This window comes from Lipophrys pholis, assembly GCF_963383615.2.
Source record: "Lipophrys pholis genome assembly, chromosome: 16".
NCBI classification, from domain to species: domain Eukaryota; kingdom Metazoa; phylum Chordata; class Actinopteri; order Blenniiformes; family Blenniidae; genus Lipophrys; species Lipophrys pholis.
The window spans coordinates 108,843-128,639 of NC_137634.1; the positions used below are offsets into that span (position 1 = coordinate 108,843).

General features: G+C 48.9%; 1 protein-coding gene across 3 annotated transcripts in view; it reads right to left on the reverse strand.

Annotated features, from left to right (window-relative positions):
* amot (angiomotin) overlaps positions 1 to 17,409 on the reverse strand; it is a 39,892-nt gene extending 22,483 nt beyond the window's left edge. For 2 of the 3 annotated variants that reach the window (XM_080483482.1, XM_080483483.1), the window contains exon 1: positions 1,313 to 1,357. The gene's annotated coding sequence lies outside the window, so the exon portion shown is untranslated. Of the gene's footprint in view, positions 1 to 1,312; positions 1,358 to 17,281 lie in introns of those variants that run through there. The other variant, XM_080483484.1, reaches the window with a different exon arrangement.
* Between the last annotated feature and the right edge of the window lie 2,388 nt (positions 17,410 to 19,797).

Genomic DNA, 19,797 nt, shown 5'->3' on the forward strand with positions numbered 1-19,797 from the left:
ACGCAGCTCTGAGGAGGGTTAGGGTTAGGGTTAGGGTTACAGTCTGAGTTCCTGGTCCTGGGTTAGGGTTAGGGTTAGGGTTACAGTCTGAGTTCCTGGTCCTGGGTTAGGGTTAGGGTTACAGTCTGAGTTCCTGGTCCTGGGTTAGGGTTAGGGTTAGGGTTAGGGTTAGGGTTACAGTCTGAGGTCCTGGGTTAGGGTTAGGGTTAGGGTTAGGGTTACAGTCTGAGGTCCTGGTCCTGGGTTAGGGTTAGGGTTACAGTCTGAGTTCCTGGTCCTGGGTTAGGGTTAGGGTTAGGGTTACAGTCTGAGTTCCTGGTCCTGGGTTAGGGTTAGGGTTAGGGTTACAGTCTGAGGTCCTGGTCCTGGGTTAGGGTTAGGGTTAGGGTTACAGTCTGAGTTCCTGGTCCTGGGTTAGGGTTAGGGTTACAGTCTGAGTTCCTGGTCCTGGGTTAGGGTTAGGGTTAGGGTTACAGTCTGAGTTCCTGGTCCTGGGTTAGGGTTAGGGTTAGGGTTACAGTCTGAGTTCCTGGTCCTGGGTTAGGGTTAGGGTTACAGTCTGAGTTCCTGGTCCTGGGTTAGGGTTAGGGTTAGGGTTACAGTCTGAGTTCCTGGTCCTGGGTTAGGGTTAGGGTTACAGTCTGAGTTCCTGGTCCTGGGTTAGGGTTAGGGTTACAGTCTGAGTTCCTGGTCCTGGGTTAGGGTTAGGGTTACAGTCTGAGTTCCTGGTCCTGGGCTGCTGTCCCGGACTCAGATCAGGATCAGATGAACTTTTTCCACCTTTCTGACAAATTCCATAAACGTCTTCCTTCATCCTGTCGTTTCAACAACAAATACTGTGTGAAGGAAGTATTACACTGGACCGTCGGTTATTTGTGTATTTATAACACAGTATTTGTGAAACTAAGATGTGCATTATGGAAGTGTATTTCAAAATTAAAAAATATGTATATCAAAAGATATATCAAGCTAAAAAGTCTGACTCTTTATGAATAAAAACCTCTGACCAACTTTCTGTCCGTTTAACTTGAAGTCATTAGTTTTACTACTTTTCCAGGTTTGTCTAAAAAGATAACGAGTAATATTTTACTTCTTTAGCTGAAAACAAATGAGAACGTTTCAGAGTTGTTTTATCATGAGGTTATTTCCAAGTTCTGGGACACGTAGAACCTTTATGCTTCTCCTCAGATGAAATGATGTACAACACATTTTACTCTCTACTTCCTTAAAGAAAAACAGTATCAGGCTGATTGAATCTCAAGACCCCGAGTCCAGTTCGGTTCCTCGGCTGTTAGAAGTAAAGAGAACCTACCGGAGAACCAGCGACTCTTCTCCTAAAATCCTCCCGGAGTCCTTCTGCCTGACTAACGAACTGCTCTGCTCCAGGGTGGTGCACCTCTCTCACACACACACACACACACACACACACACACACACACACACACACACACACACACACACACACACACACACACACACACACACACACACACACACACACACACACACACACACACACACACACACACACACACACAGGTGGATCTGGCAGCCTTCCAGCTGGTTGACACACCTTCATACCTGGGCACCATTGGAACGGCTTTACTCACATTTACTGTTCAGACGTCAGAACGTGAGCGACGGCAGAAGGTTCCTCCTCACTACAGAAGGTTCCTCCTCACTACAGAAGGTTCCTCCTCACTACTGTTTAAAGAACAAGCTCCAGTATATTACACTACAGAAGGTTCCTCCTCACTACTGTTTAAAGAACAAGGCTCCAGTATTTTAAACCACAGAAGGTTCCTCCTCACTACTGTTTAAAGAACAAGGCTCCAGTATTTTAAACTACAGAAGGTTCCTCCTCACTACAGAAGGTTCCTCCTCACCACAGAAGGTTCCTCTTCACTACTGTTTAAAGAACAAGGCTCCAGTATTTTAAACTACAGAAGGTTCCTCCTCACTACAGAAGGTTCCTCCTCACCACAGAAGGTTCCTCCTCACTACTGTTTAAAGAACAAGGCTCCAGTATTTTAAACTACAGAAGGTTCCTCCTCACTACAGAAGGTTCCTCCTCACCACAGAAGGTTCCTCCTCACTACTGTTTAAAGAACAAGGCTCCAGTATTTCACACCACAGAAGGTTCCTCCTCACTACAGAAGGTTCCTCCTCACTACTGTTTAAAGAACAAGGCTCCAGTATTTCACACCACAGAAGGTTCTGGGCTCCAGCTGTGTGGGTTCTATTCTTTACAGAACTCGGTGAGCCACCGGGAGCCTGAAGGCCACAAACAAGTAAATGTAGAGCATTAAAACTGAGACGGATAGAGCTCTAACCCTCTGTGATGCTCTGGAATGAAACGCTGATGACACTGTGTTCTCTGTTCCCCGCCTGTCACAATCTGGAATATTAACAGAGAAAGTAGAAGATAGTTGAATTGATTGACTCTGCTGAGCAGATAAGCCGATAGATCTATTGATCTATACAGGGTTAGACAGTAACTAGTTACCTGGTATTGATCTATACAGGGTGAGACAGTAACTAGTTACCTGGTATGGATCTATACAGGGTGAGACAGTAACTAGTTACCTGGTATTGATCTATACAGGGTTAGACAGTAACTAGTTACCTGGTATGGATCTATACAGGGTGAGACAGTAACTAGTTACCTGGTATGGATCTATACAGGGTGAGACAGTAACTAGTTACCTGGTATTGATCTATACAGGGTTAGACAGTAACTAGTTACCTGGTATGGATCTATACAGGGTTAGACAGTAACTAGTTACCTGGTATTGATCTATACAGGGTTAGACAGTAACTAGTTACCTGGTATGGATCTATACAGGGTTAGACAGTAACTAGTTACCTGGTTACTGTCTCACCCTGTATAGATCAATAGATCTATTGATCTATTGATTTATACAGGGTTAGACAGTAACTAGTTACCTGGTATTGATCTATACAGGGTGAGACAGTAACTAGTTACCTGGTATGGATCTATACAGGGTGAGACAGTAACTAGTTACCTGGTATTGATCTATACAGGGTTAGACAGTAACTAGTTACCTGGTATGGATCTATACAGGGTGAGACAGTAACTAGTTACCTGGTATGGATCTATACAGGGTGAGACAGTAACTAGTTACCTGGTATTGATCTATACAGGGTTAGACAGTAACTAGTTACCTGGTATGGATCTATACAGGGTGAGACAGTAACCAGGTAACACCCTGTATAGATCAATAGAACTATAGATCTATTATAGCCTATTGTGCCGTCGTAGTTTAATTCCATTCTGTGGGAAGAACGTCCCTCTGGAATTACAACGAACTGTTCTGTTCTATTGTTTTAGAAAAAGTGAAAAGCTTGTGAGAAAAGCCGGTTCTCTGTTAATCCCAATGTCTCAGCTGGAATAGAAGGATTAGAATTATGATAAGAATAGAACTGGATGTGATTCATACAATTCAATGTTATTTATATAGTATCACATGCAACAGTCATTAATCGGTGCTTTTGACAGAGAGAACCACAACAGAACCACAACAGAACCACAACACAACCACACTGTTCTGATGAATCTGGACACAACAGAACCACAACAGATCCACACTGTTCTGATGAATCTGGACACAACAGAACCACAACAGAACCACAACAGAACCACAACAGAACCACAACAGATCCACAACAGAACCACAACAGATCCACACTGTTCTGATGAATCTGGACACAACAGAACCACAACAGAACCACACTGTTCTGATGAATCTGGACACATCAGAACCACAACAGAACCACAACAGAACCACAACAGAACCACAACACAACCACACTGTTCTGATGAATCTGGACACAACAGAACCACAACAGATCCACACTGTTCTGATGAATCTGGACACAACAGAACCACAACAGAACCACAACAGAACCACAACAGATCCACAACAGAACCACAACAGATCCACACTGTTCTGATGAATCTGGACACAACAGAACCACAACAGAACCACACTGTTCTGATGAATCTGGACACATCAGAACCACAACAGAACCACAAAAGATCCACACTGTTCTGATGAATCTGGACACAACAGAACCACAACAGAACCACACTGTTCTGATGAATCTGGACACAACAGAACCACAACAGAACCACACTGTTCTGATGAATCTGAACACAACAGAACCACAACAGATCCACACTGTTCTGATGAATCTGGACACAACAGAACCACAACAGAACCACAACAGATCCACACTGTTCTGATTAATCTGGACACAACAGAACCACAACAGAACCACACTGTTCTGATGAATCTGGACACAACAGAACCACAACACAACCACACTGTTCTGATGAATCTGGACACAACAGAACCACAACAGATCCACACTGTTCTGATGAATCTGGACACAACAGAACCACAACAGAACCACAACAGAACCACAACAGATCCACAACAGAACCACAACAGATCCACACTGTTCTGATGAATCTGGACACAACAGAACCACAACAGAACCACACTGTTCTGATGAATCTGGACACATCAGAACCACAACAGAACCACAAAAGATCCACACTGTTCTGATGAATCTGGACACAACAGAACCACAACAGAACCACACTGTTCTGATGAATCTGAACACAACAGAACCACAACAGATCCACACTGTTCTGATGAATCTGGACACAACAGAACCACAACAGAACCACAACAGATCCACACTGTTCTGATTAATCTGGACACAACAGAACCACAACAGAACCACACTGTTCTGATGAATCTGGACACAACAGAACCACAACAGAACTACAACAGATCCACACTGTTCTGATGAATCTGGACACAACAGAACCACAACAGAACCACAACAGAACCACAACAGATCCACACTGTTCTGATTAATCTGGACACAACAGAACCACAACAGAACCACACTGTTCTGATGAATCTGGACACAACAGAACCACAACAGAACTACAACAGATCCACACTGTTCTGATGAATCTGGACACAACAGAACCACAACAGAACCACACTGTTCTGATGAATCTGAACACAACAGAACCACACTGTTCTGATGAATCTGGACCCAACAGTCCAGTGAACCATTTCTAACTTAAACTGTTGCTCCAGCCGCCAGCTCCAGGAAGAACCACCCCTCTTGTCCCTCCTCTCGGCTCTGTGGAACCCTCAGGACATCCATCAGCTCTGCACCCGACCCGGATGGACTCGACTCAGATGGACTCGACTCAGTGAATTACACCCGACCCGGATGGACTCGACCCGGATGAACTCGACTCAGATGGACTCGACTCAGTGAATTACACCCGACCCGGATGGACTCGACCCAGATGGACTCGACTCAGATGGACTCGACTCAGTGAATTACACCCGACCCGGATGGACTCGACCCAGATGGACTCGACTCAGATGGACTCGACTCAGTGAATTACACCCGACCCGGATGGACTCGACCCAGATGGACTCGACCCAGATGGACTCGACCCAGATGGACTCGACTCAGATGGACTCGACTCAGTGAATTACACTCGACCCAGATGGACTCGACTCAGATGGAATCGACTCAGTGAATTACACTCGACCCAGATGGACTCGACTCAGATGGACTCGACTCAGTGAATTACACCCGACCCGGATGGACTCGACCCAGATGGACTTGACCCAGATGGACTCGACTCAGATGGACTCGACTCAGTGAATTACACTCGACCCAGATGGACTCGACTCAGATGGACTCGACTCAGATGGACTCGACTCAGATGGACTCGACTCAGTGAATTACACCCGACCCAGATGGACTCGACTCAGATGGACTCGACTCAGATGGACTCGACTCAGTGAATTACACCCGACCCGGATGGACTCGACCCAGATGGACTCGACCCAGATGGACTCGACTCAGATGGACTCGACTCAGTGAATTACACTCGACCCAGATGGACTCGACTCAGATGGACTCGACTCAGTGAATTACACTCGACCCAGATGGACTCGACTCAGATGGACTCGACCCAGATGGACTCGACTCAGATGGACTCGACTCAGATGGACTCGACCCAGATGGACTCGACTCAGATGGACTCGACCCAGATGGACTCGACTCAGATGGACTCGACTCAGTGAATTACACCCGACCCAGATGGACTCGACTCAGATGGACTCGACTCAGTGAATTACACCCGACCCGGATGGACTCGACCCAGATGGACTCGACCCAGATGGACTCGACTCAGATGGACTCGACTCAGTGAATTACACTCGACCCAGATGGACTCGACCCAGATGGACTTCACTCAGATGGACTCGACTCAGATGGACTCGACTCAGTGAATTACACTCGACCCAGATGGACTCGACTCAGATGGACTCGACCCAGATGGACTCGACTCAGTGAATTACACCCGACCCGGATGGACTCGACCCAGATGGACTCGACCCAGATGGACTCGACTCAGATGGACTCGACTCAGTGAATTACACTCGACCCAGATGGACTCGACCCAGATGGACTCGACTCAGATGGACTCGACTCAGTGAATTACACTCGACCCAGATGGACTCGACCCAGATGGACTTCACTCAGATGGACTCGACCCAGATGGACTCGACTCAGATGGACTCGACTCAGTGAATTACACTCGACCCAGATGGACTCGACTCAGATGGACTCGACTCAGATGGACTCGACTCAGATGGACTCGACTCAGTGAATTACACTCGACCCAGATGGACTCGACTCAGATGGACTCGACCCAGATGGACTCGACTCAGTGACACATACAGGGTTGCTTCTCAGTCCAGATGTTTCTGTCGTCCACTTTCTTCTCCAACATGAACACTCGTCATTTTCTCACGTGTTGGTCCATAAGCTGCATCCTGGAATACCCTGCATCCTGGAATACCCTGCCTCCTGGAATAACCTGCCTCCTGGAATAACCTGCCTCCTGGAAAAACCTGCCTTCTGGAATACCCTGCCTCCTGGAAAAACCTGCATCCTAGAAAAACCTGCATCCTGGAATATTCCACTTTCATTGGTCAATACATCTCTGAGTGTCTGCCACTCTCTCTCTCCCTCTTCTATTTCTCTCTCTCTCTCTCTTCTATTCCTCTCTCTCTCCCTCTTCTATTCCTCTCTCTCTCTCTCTTCTATTCCTCTCTCTCTCCCTCTTCTATTCCTCTCTCTCCCTCTTCTATTCCTCTCTCTCTCTCTTCTATTCCTCTCTCTCTCTCTTCTATTTCTCTCTCTCTCCCTCTTCTATTCCTCTCTCTCTCTCTCCCTCTTCTATTCCTCTCTCTCTCTCTCTTCTATTCCTCTCTCTCTCTCTCTTCTATTTCTCTCTCTCTCCCTCTTCTATTCCTCTCTCTCTCTCTTCTATTCCTCTCTCTCTCTCTTCTATTTCTCTCTCTCTCCCTCTTCTATTCCTCTCTCTCTCTCTCCCTCTTCTATTCCTCTCTCTCTCTCTCTTCTATTCCTCTCTCTCTCTCTCTTCTATTTCTCTCTCTCTCCCTCTTCTATTCCTCTCTCTCTCTCTTCTATTCCTCTCTCTCTCTCTTCTATTTCTCTCTCTCTCCCTCTTCTATTCCTCTCTCTCTCTCTCCCTCTTCTATTCCTCTCTCTCTCTCTCTTCTATTCCTCTCTCTCTCTCTCTTCTATTTCTCTCTCTCTCCCTCTTCTATTCCTCTCTCTCTCTCTTCTATTCCTCTCTCTCTCTCTTCTATTTCTCTCTCTCTCCCTCTTCTATTCCTCTCTCTCTCTCTCCCTCTTCTATTCCTCTCTCTCTCTCTCTTCTATTCCTCTCTCTCTCTCTCTTCTATTTCTCTCTCTCTCCCTCTTCTATTCCTCTCTCTCTCTCTCCCTCTTCTATTCCTCTCTCTCTCTCTCTTCTATTTCTCTCTCTCTCCCTCTTCTATTCCTCTCTCTCTCCCTCTTCTATTCCTCTCTCTCTCTCCCTCTTCTATTCCTCTCTCTCCCTGTCCTATCCCATGTACTTCTCCCCCCAACCGGTCAAGGTGGATGCCCCCCCCCCCCCCCCCCCCCTTCCAGAGTCTAGGCTCCGCCCCCTTTCTTCCTGAAGAGGGACTTCTTATGAACTGTTCTTCCTGAGAGGGAGTTCTTCCTGGTTTCCTCTGTTGCTTGTTCCATCTGCTGCTCTGGAAGGTTTAGTTGGGTTCTGTTGTTCTCTATCATTGTAAGAGGTTCTGGAAGGTTTAGTTGGGTTCTGTTGTTCTCTATCATTGTAAGAGGTTCTGGAAGGTTTAGTTGGGTTCTGTTGTTCTCTATCATTGTAAGAGGTTCTGGAAGGTTTAGTTGGGTTCTGTTGTTCTCTATCATTGTAAGAGGTTCTGGAAGGTTTAGTTGGGTTCTGTTGTTCTCTATCATTGTAAGAGGTTCTGGAAGGTTTAGTTGGGTTCTGTTGTTCTCTATCATTGTAAGAGGTTCTGGAAGGTTTGTTGATGTGATTTAAAACTTTACAAATAAAACTGAATTGAATTGAATTAATACTAGATAGTTGTGAAAGTTAGCAGAACTAGTCCCCCCACTGTACTGAATGAACCTGTCTGGAGAACCCGAACCAGAACCTCAACCTCCATCAGATCGCACTCATTTCATCCTGGGTGTCAGTGTACCTTCAGGATTACTGTGTTTATTTTCTACTGGATAAAATGAACTAATGTTTGGTTGTTTGGTTGTTTGGTTGTTTGGTTGTCACTTTAAAGTCAGATTTGATGGGGTTGTTTCCTGTCCTCTGAACAGCAGGATGGACCTTCAGTACACAGGACCCAACCCTCTGGAAGTTCTGCTGTGACCTGTGAGACGCATGTTTGCCACCTGCAGATTACAAACTTCCCGTCTGATCATCAGATTAGAATCAGAGAGTTTTCTGTCTCTTTAAATTTTAAGGAAGTATTAGAGCCTGAAGACGGTCCACTGTGGTCAGATGGCTTTCTGGCTTTTCTACGTTACATGAACAATCAGCTGTGTGGTGTTAGGGTTAGGGTTAGGTAACCCCCATTTCAATGGGTTAGGGTTAGGTAACCCCCATTTCAATGGGTTAGGTTTAGGTAACCCCCATTTCAATGGGTTAGGGTTAGGTAACCCCCATTTCAATGGGTTAGGTAACCCCCATTTCAATGGGTTAGGGTTAGGTAACCCCCATTTCAATGGGTTAGGTAACCCCCATTTCAATGGGTTAGGGTTAGGTAACCCCCATTTCAATGGGTTAGGTAACCCCCATTTCAATGGGTTAGGGTTAAGTAAACCCCATTTCAATGGGTTAGGTAACCCCCATTTCAATGGGTTAGGGTTAGGTAACCCCCATTTCAATGGGTTAGGGTTAGGTAACCCCCATTTCAATGGGTTAGGTAACCCCCATTTCAATGGGTTAGGGTTAGGTAACCCCCATTTCAATGGGTTAGGTAACCCCCATTTCAATGGGTTAGGGTTAAGTAAACCCCATTTCAATGGGTTAGGTAACCCCCATTTCAATGGGTTAGGGTTAGGTAACCCCCATTTCAATGGGTTAGGGTTAGGTAACCCCCATTTCAATGGGTTAGGTAACCCCCATTTCAATGGGTTAGGGTTAGGTAACCCCCATTTCAATGGGTTAGGTAACCCCCATTTCAATGGGTTAGGGTTAGGTAACCCCCATTTCAATGGGTTAGGTAACCCCCATTTCAATGGGTTAGGGTTAGGTAACCCCCATTTCAATGGGTTAGGGTTAGGTAACCCCCATTTCAATGGGTTAGGTAACCCCCATTTCAATGGGTTAGGGTTAGGTAACCCCCATTTCAATGGGTTAGGTAACCCCCATTTCAATGGGTTAGGGTTAGGTAACCCCCATTTCAATGGGTTAGGGTTAGGTAATCCCCATTTCAATGGGTTAGGTAACCCCCATTTCAATGGGTTAGGTAACCCCCATTTCAATGGGTAAGGGTTAGGTAACCCCGTTTCAATGGGTTAGGGTTAGGTAACCCCGTTTCAATGGGTAAGGGTTAGGTAACCCCGTTTCAATGGGTTAGGGTTAGGTAACCCCATTTCAATGGGTTAGGGTTAGGTAACCCCATTTCAATGGGTTAGGGTTAGGTAACTCCGTTTCAATGGGTTAGGAAACCCCATTTCAATGGGTTAGGGTTAGGTAACCCCGTTTCAATGGGTTAGGGTTAGGTAACTCCGTTTCAATGGGTTAGGTAACCCCATTTCAATGGGTTAGGGTTAGGTAACCCCGTTTCAATGGGTTAGGGTTAGGTAACCCCGTTTCAATGGGTTAGGGTTAGGTAACCCCGTTTCAATGTGTTTCAAACTGGGAAATGATGTGAAAACCTTTCTGTCAAATTCAGCCGAGTCAGCAGCCAGCACTTCAAACTATAAATCCTGAGGACATAAATACAGCTGAGCACATGACAGGAAGTCCGGGCAAGAGAGACGCCAACGGGAGGAGGATGAAAAAAAATGTGGTGAAAGTAGAGCGAGAAGTGTTTATGACAAGAAGAGCAGAACGCTGAGAGGAATTTCTAGGCTCCGAGTCAAACCCAGTTGGCCTCTAATCTGGAGGGGCTTTTCATTCACACTCAAATATTTCCTTCACAGAAATGGGGGGCTCTGGGGGGGCTCTGGAGGGGCTCTGGAGGGGCACTGGAGGGGCTCTGGGGAGGCTCTGGAGGGGGCTCTGGAGGGGCTCTGGGGGGGCACTGGAAGGGCCTGGAGGGGGGGCTCTGGGGAGGCCCTGGAGGGGGCTCTGGAGGGGCTCTGGGGGGGCACTGGAGGGGCTCTGGATGGGCACTGGAGGGGCTCTGGAGGGACTTTTCATTCACACTCAAATATTTCCTTCACAGAAATGGGGGGGCTCTGGAGGAGGGGCTCTGGGGAGGCTCTGGAGGGGGCTCTGGAGGAGGCTCTGGAGGGGGCTCTGGAGGGGGCTCTGGAGGGGCTTTTTATTCACACTCAAATATTTCCTTCACAGAAATGGGGGGCTCTGGGGGGGCTCTGGGGGGGCACTGGAGGGGCTCTGGAGGGACTTTTCATTCACACTCAAATATTTCCTTCACAGAAATGGGGGGCTCTGGAGGAGGGGCTCTGGGGGGGCTCTGGAGGGGGCTCTGGGGGGGCTCTGGAGGGGCTCTGGAGGGACTTTTTATTCACACTCAAATATTTCCTTCCCAGAAATGGGGGGCTCTGGGGGGGGGCTCTGGAGGGGGGGCTCTGGAGAGGGGGCTCTGGGGGGGGGCTCTGGAGGGGCACTGGAGGGGGCTCTGGAGGGGGGGCTCTGGGGGGCTCTGGGGGGGCACTGGAGGGGGCTCTGGGGGGGGCTCTGGAGGGGCTCTAGGGGGGCACTGGAGGGGGCTCTGGAGGGGGGGATCTGGGGGAGCACTGGGGGGGCTCTGGGGGGGGGGCTCGAGAATAGAAAACCTCACATATGTCAACAGCCACAGTCATGACTGGAAGGTTTCTTCTAAAAGTCCAGCATGGCAAAGCTTTTCTTTTCTCCTGTTCGGTCACGACAGCGACAATAACTGCAGCTTCATTACAACCTTTCATCTCTTCTGATTTTCATCCTTCTGTCTTATGCCCTGACAATATTAAATCTTTTCACATCTCTCACAGTTCCTGCTTCAGTCCTCGCTGTTGGAACTTCTTCTGTCCTTTCCTTCAGTGTTTCCAGTCACATCTCAAGTCCTTCTATCACTTTGTAAAATCAGGATGGAAGTTTGTTCCGTTTGAAACCCCCCTGAAGCTTTGCTGACCCAATTTAGCCGTTTCGCCCTTTAACTATAACCTTTATTTGTTGTTTGCAAATTTCTGGCCACTATCAATCCCCCAGGACAACCAGCATCACAGGCAGAGAGGATGAATGAGTCTTTCCACTTTGTAAGAAACCTTTAATTATCTGCATTTATTCATTGTTGGCTTATCGATACTCAACATGTTTGCATCATGATGTGAAATAAGCGTGTTAGAGAAAGTTGTTTCTTGCTTTTGTGTCTCATAAAAGATTAACCTTGTGATTTTCACAGGCTGTATTGCCAGGACTGGCTTTCACTGTGTGATGAACAGACTTGTGCCTATTGTGAACACAGCTCTGTAAAAACCAGGACAGCCTTCAGATCCAGGTGTGACCTGTCTCGTCTCACTTGCACGATGAATTATTAAAACACTTTTTAAACATTTCAGTTGCTTTCAGTCTGATTTCTGCGTATTTGACTTCTTGAGGTTTTGTTAGGAATTTTCTCAACAACTTTGGTCCTTGGACTCCAACGTCCCTCTCCCCGCCCGGATCAGGGCCAGTCTGGTCTTTCCTGGAGACACGAGGCCAGTTTCCCCTGGAAGCGAGAAGGTGACGGAATCCGAACAACGATTTACAAACAGGAGCAAGTTTTATTTTGTTTGAAAGATCTTGTGTGAAAAGGACGCGAGATCCGGGACCATGCAGAAGGAACTTAGATTAAGTTGCACTGTTGAATGTGTCATGCCACGTACAGAAGTTTAGAGGTTTTAGGTGGGACGTATAAGTGGTGGACGGGAGGAGGAGTCCAGGAAACTAATGGAGGACTTTGTAACATGGACCACCAACACCAAAGACATGGTGGTGGACTTCAGGAGACCAAGGATGCAACCGGTGCCTGTCACCATCAAGGGGGACAGTGTGGACAGTGTGGACATTGTTAATAACGCAATAGTGCTTTTCTTGACATTCATAGATGCTTTACATTGCATGATTCATTCCCTCCATACTGAGTGGTGGTAAACTACATATGGAGCCACAGCTGCCCCGGGGCAAACCGATCGGCCCCTCTGACCACCACCAAACACTCTCTCTCACACTGCATACACACAGGTAGTTCAGGGTTCAGTGTCTTGTTCAAGGACACTTTGGCATGCAGGCAGGCAGAGATGGGAATCGAACCTGCAACCTTTCAATTGAGAGATGACCGCTCTACCAACCGAGCCTTGCCGCCCTACATTGTTAAGACCTACAAAGACCTGGGAGTGCTGCTGGATGCCACACGTCTGGACAAAATATTGAGGAATACTGGTGACACCGAACTGGACAGTCTGACAACGGGCGGTGGAGAGGCTCCTGTCAATCATGGACAACCACTGCATCCACTGTCCAGCACCATGTCCAGGCAGTGGAGCAGGACAGTGAGAGGTGGTTGCCACTGTCCTTCTCCACTGTCAGAGGAAGTCTCTCATCCCTCCTGTCACGTGGCTGTTTAACTCCTCCAGGAAGTGAAAAGGAAAAGCTGAGGTCAATGACCTCACCGAAGGACTGTGTCCATAACCAGGACTCTGTGTAACACACACACACACACACACACACACACACACACACACACACACACACACACACACACACACACACCACCACATCCGAGGGTACCAGGCCCTAGATCCTCTTCTTAGCCCTGTTATGATTCTTTATTCCAGATGTGATGCCATTCTGCTGTGTTCTGATGCTGTTATCTGTCTGTCTCCATCCATCCATCCATCCATCCATCCATCCATCCATCCATCCATCCATCCATCCATCCATCCATCCACCCAAACTCTCCCTGGTGGACATTGAAATGAGTGAGGTGAAATACAGTTCTCTTCCAGCACGCCTCTTCTCAACACCCAGATGTGCTGCAACCGTTATGATAATTAATATGATCATTTCCAACTGCTTAAAAACACGTCAGCAGATTTAGAAAGACTGCAGACTGCTGGAAACTTATATTCAACGCCATCATGCATTCTCTTTCCATCTCTTTCAGACAATTCTTTAACTGCTGGAGACGAAAAAGTTGTTTCACTCTGAAGGACCCAGATATTAATAAACTGGTTGCCACATTTGCTCAGTTAAAAACCACATTTTCTCTTCTTTCAACACATTTTCTCTTCTTTCAACACATTTTCTCTTCTTTCAACACATTTCTTGTGATATCATGATTAGGAATTATCTCCACCAATGTGTGCCTAACGCCGAGTCTCTCCCTGAAGATAAAAAGATTAATAACCTTTTGTTGGCTCCACTTGAATCTAGAAAATGGGCCTTCGGCCTTGTAAATCTATTCTGGGAACAAACAGACTACAGCGCCCCCTCCTGGGAGGAAGAGCTCGGGGTGCAGATTGGAGGCGAGGTGTGGAGGAAAGGTCTTGTTAGGACTCCATCCTGCTCTGTACACCACCATCCAATTCAAGGTGATGCTCAGGCTTCACTATTCAAACACCATTTCCTCTCTGTGTATCCCATGTAAACCTACAGAGGGCGCTGTGACCCACCTTTTCTGGACATGTCTCAAACTGGAGAACTTTTAAAGAAACATATTTCAGCAGTTATCTGTACCAGTGTGCGTTTGAACGCGACCCAATGGCAGCATTGTTCAGGGTTTCTGCTTCTCCGCTTCAACATAACGTTTGTGTGCAAAGTATTCCAAATGTATGGAAAGAAGATTATTGTGAAACTCTGGAAGTCCGATCCTGAACCTCAACTGAAGAAGTGGTTGAGCTTGTTGGTATATTGCACATGCAGAAGGCCCAATGTGGCGCGATGGACAGTCTTAGGACATTTTCTGATATTTGGGAGCATTTCTGGCTCAGAGTGAAAACTCCACAAACCTTCACCAACAAGAGAACTAAAGAACGACCATCCACCTTCACCTTCACAAGGGATGATCCACATTCTTTTCACTTCTGATCTGATCCCAATACCTGAATTTGGATATCTGCCGATACCGATACTATGCCGATACCAGAGCTCTGTTTGCTTTAATATTGTTATTATCAATATTGCTGCTTTGATATGAGGCTGTAATAAACTTCTCTCTACAGCAAGTATGAAATGTATACATGTATTCTCTCAAAAGGCAACTTGAGGTGAGTATCAGGACAGAAAAGGAAGCAGTACAAAGTTTGGACAATATGCTGGTCTGCGTGATGTCATCACTGTTTTTTTTACAACTTGTACATCATTTTAATAAAAATGGATTCATTCTGTCGGGGTGAAGCTGCGGCTGGTAACAAGGGAAATATTCTCTGGTTAATAGCTCTGAGCAACATATTGGAAAAAGGATCTATGAACGAACCTTCTTCACTGAAGAACTTGAGAGAGGAGAAAATAAACGGCGGCAGATTGCCTTTCCCGCCACTCCATCAAACGTCTCTCTTTCTTTTATTTACTTTAAATGACACAAACAGAGCACCGAGTGTCTCCACCTCCACAGCAGAATGCTGCACCGGGTCGGGCCGAGCTCATCCTCCGGTAGGGGGCAGGGCCCAGGGCGCAGAGGGGGCAGGGCGCAGAGGGGGCAGGGCGCAGAGGGTGCAGGGGGGGCAGGGCGCAGAGGGTGCAGGGGGGGCAGGGCGCAGAGGGTGCAGGGGGGGCAGGGTGCAGAGGGCGCAGGGTGCAGAGGGCGCAGGGGGCAGGGGGCAGGGGGCAGGGGGCAGCGGGCAGGGGGCAGGGTGCAGAGGGCGCACGGGGCAGGGGGCAGGGTGCAGGGGGCAGGGGGCAGGGGGCAGGGTGCAGAGGGCGCACGGGGCAGGGGGCAGCGGGCAGGGGGCAGGGTGCAGAGGGCGCAGGGGGCAGGGGGCAGGGGGCAGGGGGCAGCGGGCAGGGGGCAGGGGGCAGCTAAAGCCAGTTTAAGTAGCAGCAGCTCTATCTCAGTGGTGCTTTAGGCAGCGAGCCTCCAGCCGTCATTTGGACGGTCAATTTCCCAAAACAACAAGAAAAGCCAGAAAACGGTTGTGGAGCAGTTTGGTGTTTTTACACAAAACGACAAGTTTGGAACGAAACTGAATTCCTGACTGGGGGGGGGTCACAATTTAACCTGAACTCTATGATTCACTCTGTAGTGACTCTACAGCCTCTCTGTAATGACCCTACAGACTCTGTAGTGACTCTACACACTCTGTAATGACCCTACACACTCTGTAATGACCCTACACACTCTGTAGTGACTCTACAGCCTCTCTGTAATGACCCTACACACTCTTTAGTGACTCTACAGCCTCTCTGTAATGACCCTACACACTCTGTAATGACCCTACACACTCTGTAATGACCCTACACACTCTGTAGTGACTCTACAGCCTCTCTGTAGTGACCCTACACACTCTGTAATGACCCTACACACTCTGTAATGACCCTACACACTCTGTAATGACCCTACAGCCTCTCTGTAATGACCCTACACACTCTGTAATGACCCTACACACTCTGTAGTGACCCTACACACTCTGTAATGACCCTACAGCCTCTCTGTAGTGACCCTACACACTCTGTAATGACCCTACACACTCTGTAGTGACTTGACAGCCTTAGTCACCGCAGACTCTGTAGTGACCCTACAGACTCTGTAATGACCCTACAGACTCTGTAATGACCCTACACACTCTGTAGTGACTCTACAGCCTCTCTGTAGTGACTCTACAGCCTCTCTGTAGTGACCCTACACACTCTGTAATGACCCTACACACTCTGTAATGACCCTACACACTCTGTAGTGACTCTACAGCCTCTCTGTAGTGACCCTACAGCCTCTCTGTAGTGACCCTACACACTCTGTAATGACCCTACACACTCTGTAATGACCCTACACTCTCTGTAGTGACTTTCCCAACTCAACAAACTATTTTTAGTGACTCTACAGCCTCTCTGTAGTGACTCTGCAGACTCTGCAGTGACTCTACAGACTCTGCAGTGACTCTACAGCCTCTCTGTAGTGACTCTGCAGACTCTGTAGTGACTCTACAGCCTCTCTGTAGTGACTCTACAGACTGTAGTGACTCTACAGCCTCTCTGTAGTGACTCTACAGCCTCTCTGTAGTGACTCTACAGCCTCTCTGTAGTGACTCTGCAGACTCTGTAGTGACTCTACAGCCTCTCTGTAGTGACTCTGCAGACTCTGTAGTGACTCTACAGCCTCTCTGTAGTGACTCTGCAGACTCTGTAGTGACTCTACAGCCTCTCTGTAGTGACTCTACAGACTGTAGTGACTCTACAGCCTCTCTGTAGTGACTCTACAGCCTCTCTGTAGTGACTCTGAAAGTGGTCAAATCTTCTGTTTTTGTTAGGACTGTGCTGAAGTACTGCCCCCCCCCCCCCCCCTTCACACACACACACACACACACACACACACACACACACACACACACACACACACACACACACACACACACACACACACACACACAGCTGGACGAAGTGTGGCGGCAGAGAGAGGCGCTCAGGCCGGGCCAGAGGCGCCAGTGAGCGGCCGTGCTGGCCGGGTACCTCGGTGTGGAGGCTCGGGAACTTCCCCGAGCTTGATCCCAGTCACAGGTCCTTTCTTCGGCTTCCCGTGGGACCGCGGCGGCTCCAGCGCTGCTCCTCCCGGGTCAAAGCGAGCCTGTGGGTGTCGCCGCTCCTTTTGTCCGGTGGAGTTGGAAGTCGGTGTGTTCCGCTCGCTCCGCGTCCCGTTTAACGGCGGAGGAAGAAGCGGAGCTCCAGCTACAGTATGAGAGGAATGTCGTCCCCCCTCCCCCTGCTAACGGCCTCCTTCAGCCCAGGGAAAGTGGATGAAAAGTTTTTCTGGAGCAGGGAAATCCCCCCTCCTCCTCCTCCCCCTCCTCCTACTCCTCCCTCCTCCATCGACCCACCCCTCCAACTCTTCTCTCTAGCGCCCCCCTCCTCCTCCTCCTCCTCCTCCTCCTCCCCCTGCTCCCTCTACCCCCCTCCTCCCTCTACCTCCCCCTCCTCCTACTCCCTCCTCCCTCTACCTCCCCCTCCTCCTCCTCCCTCCTCCCTCTACCTCCCCCTCCTCCTACTCCCTCCTCCCTCTACCTCCCCCTCCTCCTCCTCCCCCTGCTCCCTCTACCCCCCCTCCTCCCTCTACCCCCTCCTTCTACCTCCCCCCTCCTCCTTCTACCCCCCTCCCCTCTACCTCCCCCTCCTCCTCCTCCTCCTGCTCCCTTTACCTCCCCCTCCTCCCTCTACCCCTCCTCCTGCTCCCTCTACCCCCCTCCTCCTTCTACCCCCCGCCCTCTACCCCCCTCCTCCCTCTACCCCCCGCCCTCTACCCCCCTCCTCCTGCTCCCTCTACCCCCCTCCTCCTCCTCCTGCTCCCTCCTCCCTCTACCTCCCCCCTCCTCCTCCTCCCTCCTCCCTCTACCTCCCCCTCCTCCTACTCCCTCCTCCCTCTACCTCCCCCTCCTCCTCCTCCCCCTGCTCCCTCTACCCCCCTCCTCCTTCTACCTCCCCCTCCTCCTTCTACCCCCCTCCCTCTACCTCCCCCTCCTCCTCCTCCTCCTGCTCCCTTTACCTCCCCCTCCTCCCTCTACCCCTCCTCCTCCTCCTGCTCCCTCTACCCCCTCCTCCTTCTACCCCCCTCCCTCTACCTCCCCCTCCTCCTCCTCCTCCTGCTCCCTTTACCTCCCCCTCCTCCCTCTACCCCTCCTCCTCCTCCTGCTCCCTCTACCCCCTCCTCCTTCTACCCCCCGCCCTCTACCCCCCCTCCTCCCTCTACCTCCCTACCTTATCCTTTGTATTGAAGGGGGATGAAATTGTTCGATGTAAGAGTTTAGCAGGTTTAGATGATTGGATGTATCGAGGAGAGTGATCTCACTGTTCTATTATCAGATTTTTACTGGTATTTATTTACCCGGTGATGTAGTTGTAGTCTGTTGATCTATTTATCTATGTATTTATTTATTTGCACTACCAGCTCGATGCAACCTTTTAATTGCCCCGCGAGAGACAAATCCAGTCTTTCATTAATTGACTGATTGAAAAAAGGAGTCGTTTCCTGCCAGTATCTGGTTTTACTCTGGAAAATAACCAAAAGTAGTGAAACGTCTCTGTTCCTGGTGCAATGATGAGGTTTAGTGAGGTTTAGTGAGGTTTAGTGAGGTTTAGTGAGGTTTAGTGAGTCACCTGAACACACTGTCAGAGCAGGGTGGCCTGTGATTGGCTGGGAGTGGAGAAGGGGGCGTTTGGGGGGTCAATGGTTGGATGAGGGGGTTTGGGGGGGTTGATTGTTGGATGGAGGGGTTTGGGGGGGTTGATTGTTGGACGGAGGGGTTGATTGTTGGATGGAGGGGTTTGGGGGGGTTGATTGTTGGATGAGGGGGTTTGGGGGGGTTGATTGTTGGATGAGGGGGTTTGGGGGGGTTGATTGTTGGACGGAGGGGTTGATTGTTGGATGGAGGGGTTTGGGGGGGTTGATTGTTGGACGGAGGGGTTGATTGTTGGATGGAGGGGTTTGGGGGGGTTGATTGTTGGATGAGGGGGTTTGGGGGGGTTGATTGTTGGACGGAGGGGTTGATTGTTGGATGGAGGGGTTTGGGGGGGTTGATTGTTGGATGAGGGGGTTTGGGGGGGTTGATTGTTGGATGAGGGGTTTTCAGTTATTAAGTTGCTGAATGGAGGAGTTTCGGTCTTCGGTGTCTCTGCAGACAGCAGAGACCTTCAGGGGGACACTTCCTCAAGCAGAGGACATGAAGCTGAACAGTCTGGGAACACAAGGAAACGCAGGAGAAACAGAAGCAACAAGACGAGGGGGGGGGGGGGGGGGGCATGCACAAAATTAATTTAACAGTTCTTACCAATCCATCAAACGATATTTCACCAAACAAACAATGAATAAATAACAGTTGAACAAATGTCTGGTCGGTGGAATGGATCATATGTTGGGCTGAAGGATGTTTCTATTGTAAATCTGCTGTCAGTTAAAATCCAATTCTTTTCTTAAAATAACTCTTCTTCTTCTGGCACTCAGTGAAGACGGTTGCTTCTCTCTCCTGTCCTCCCTC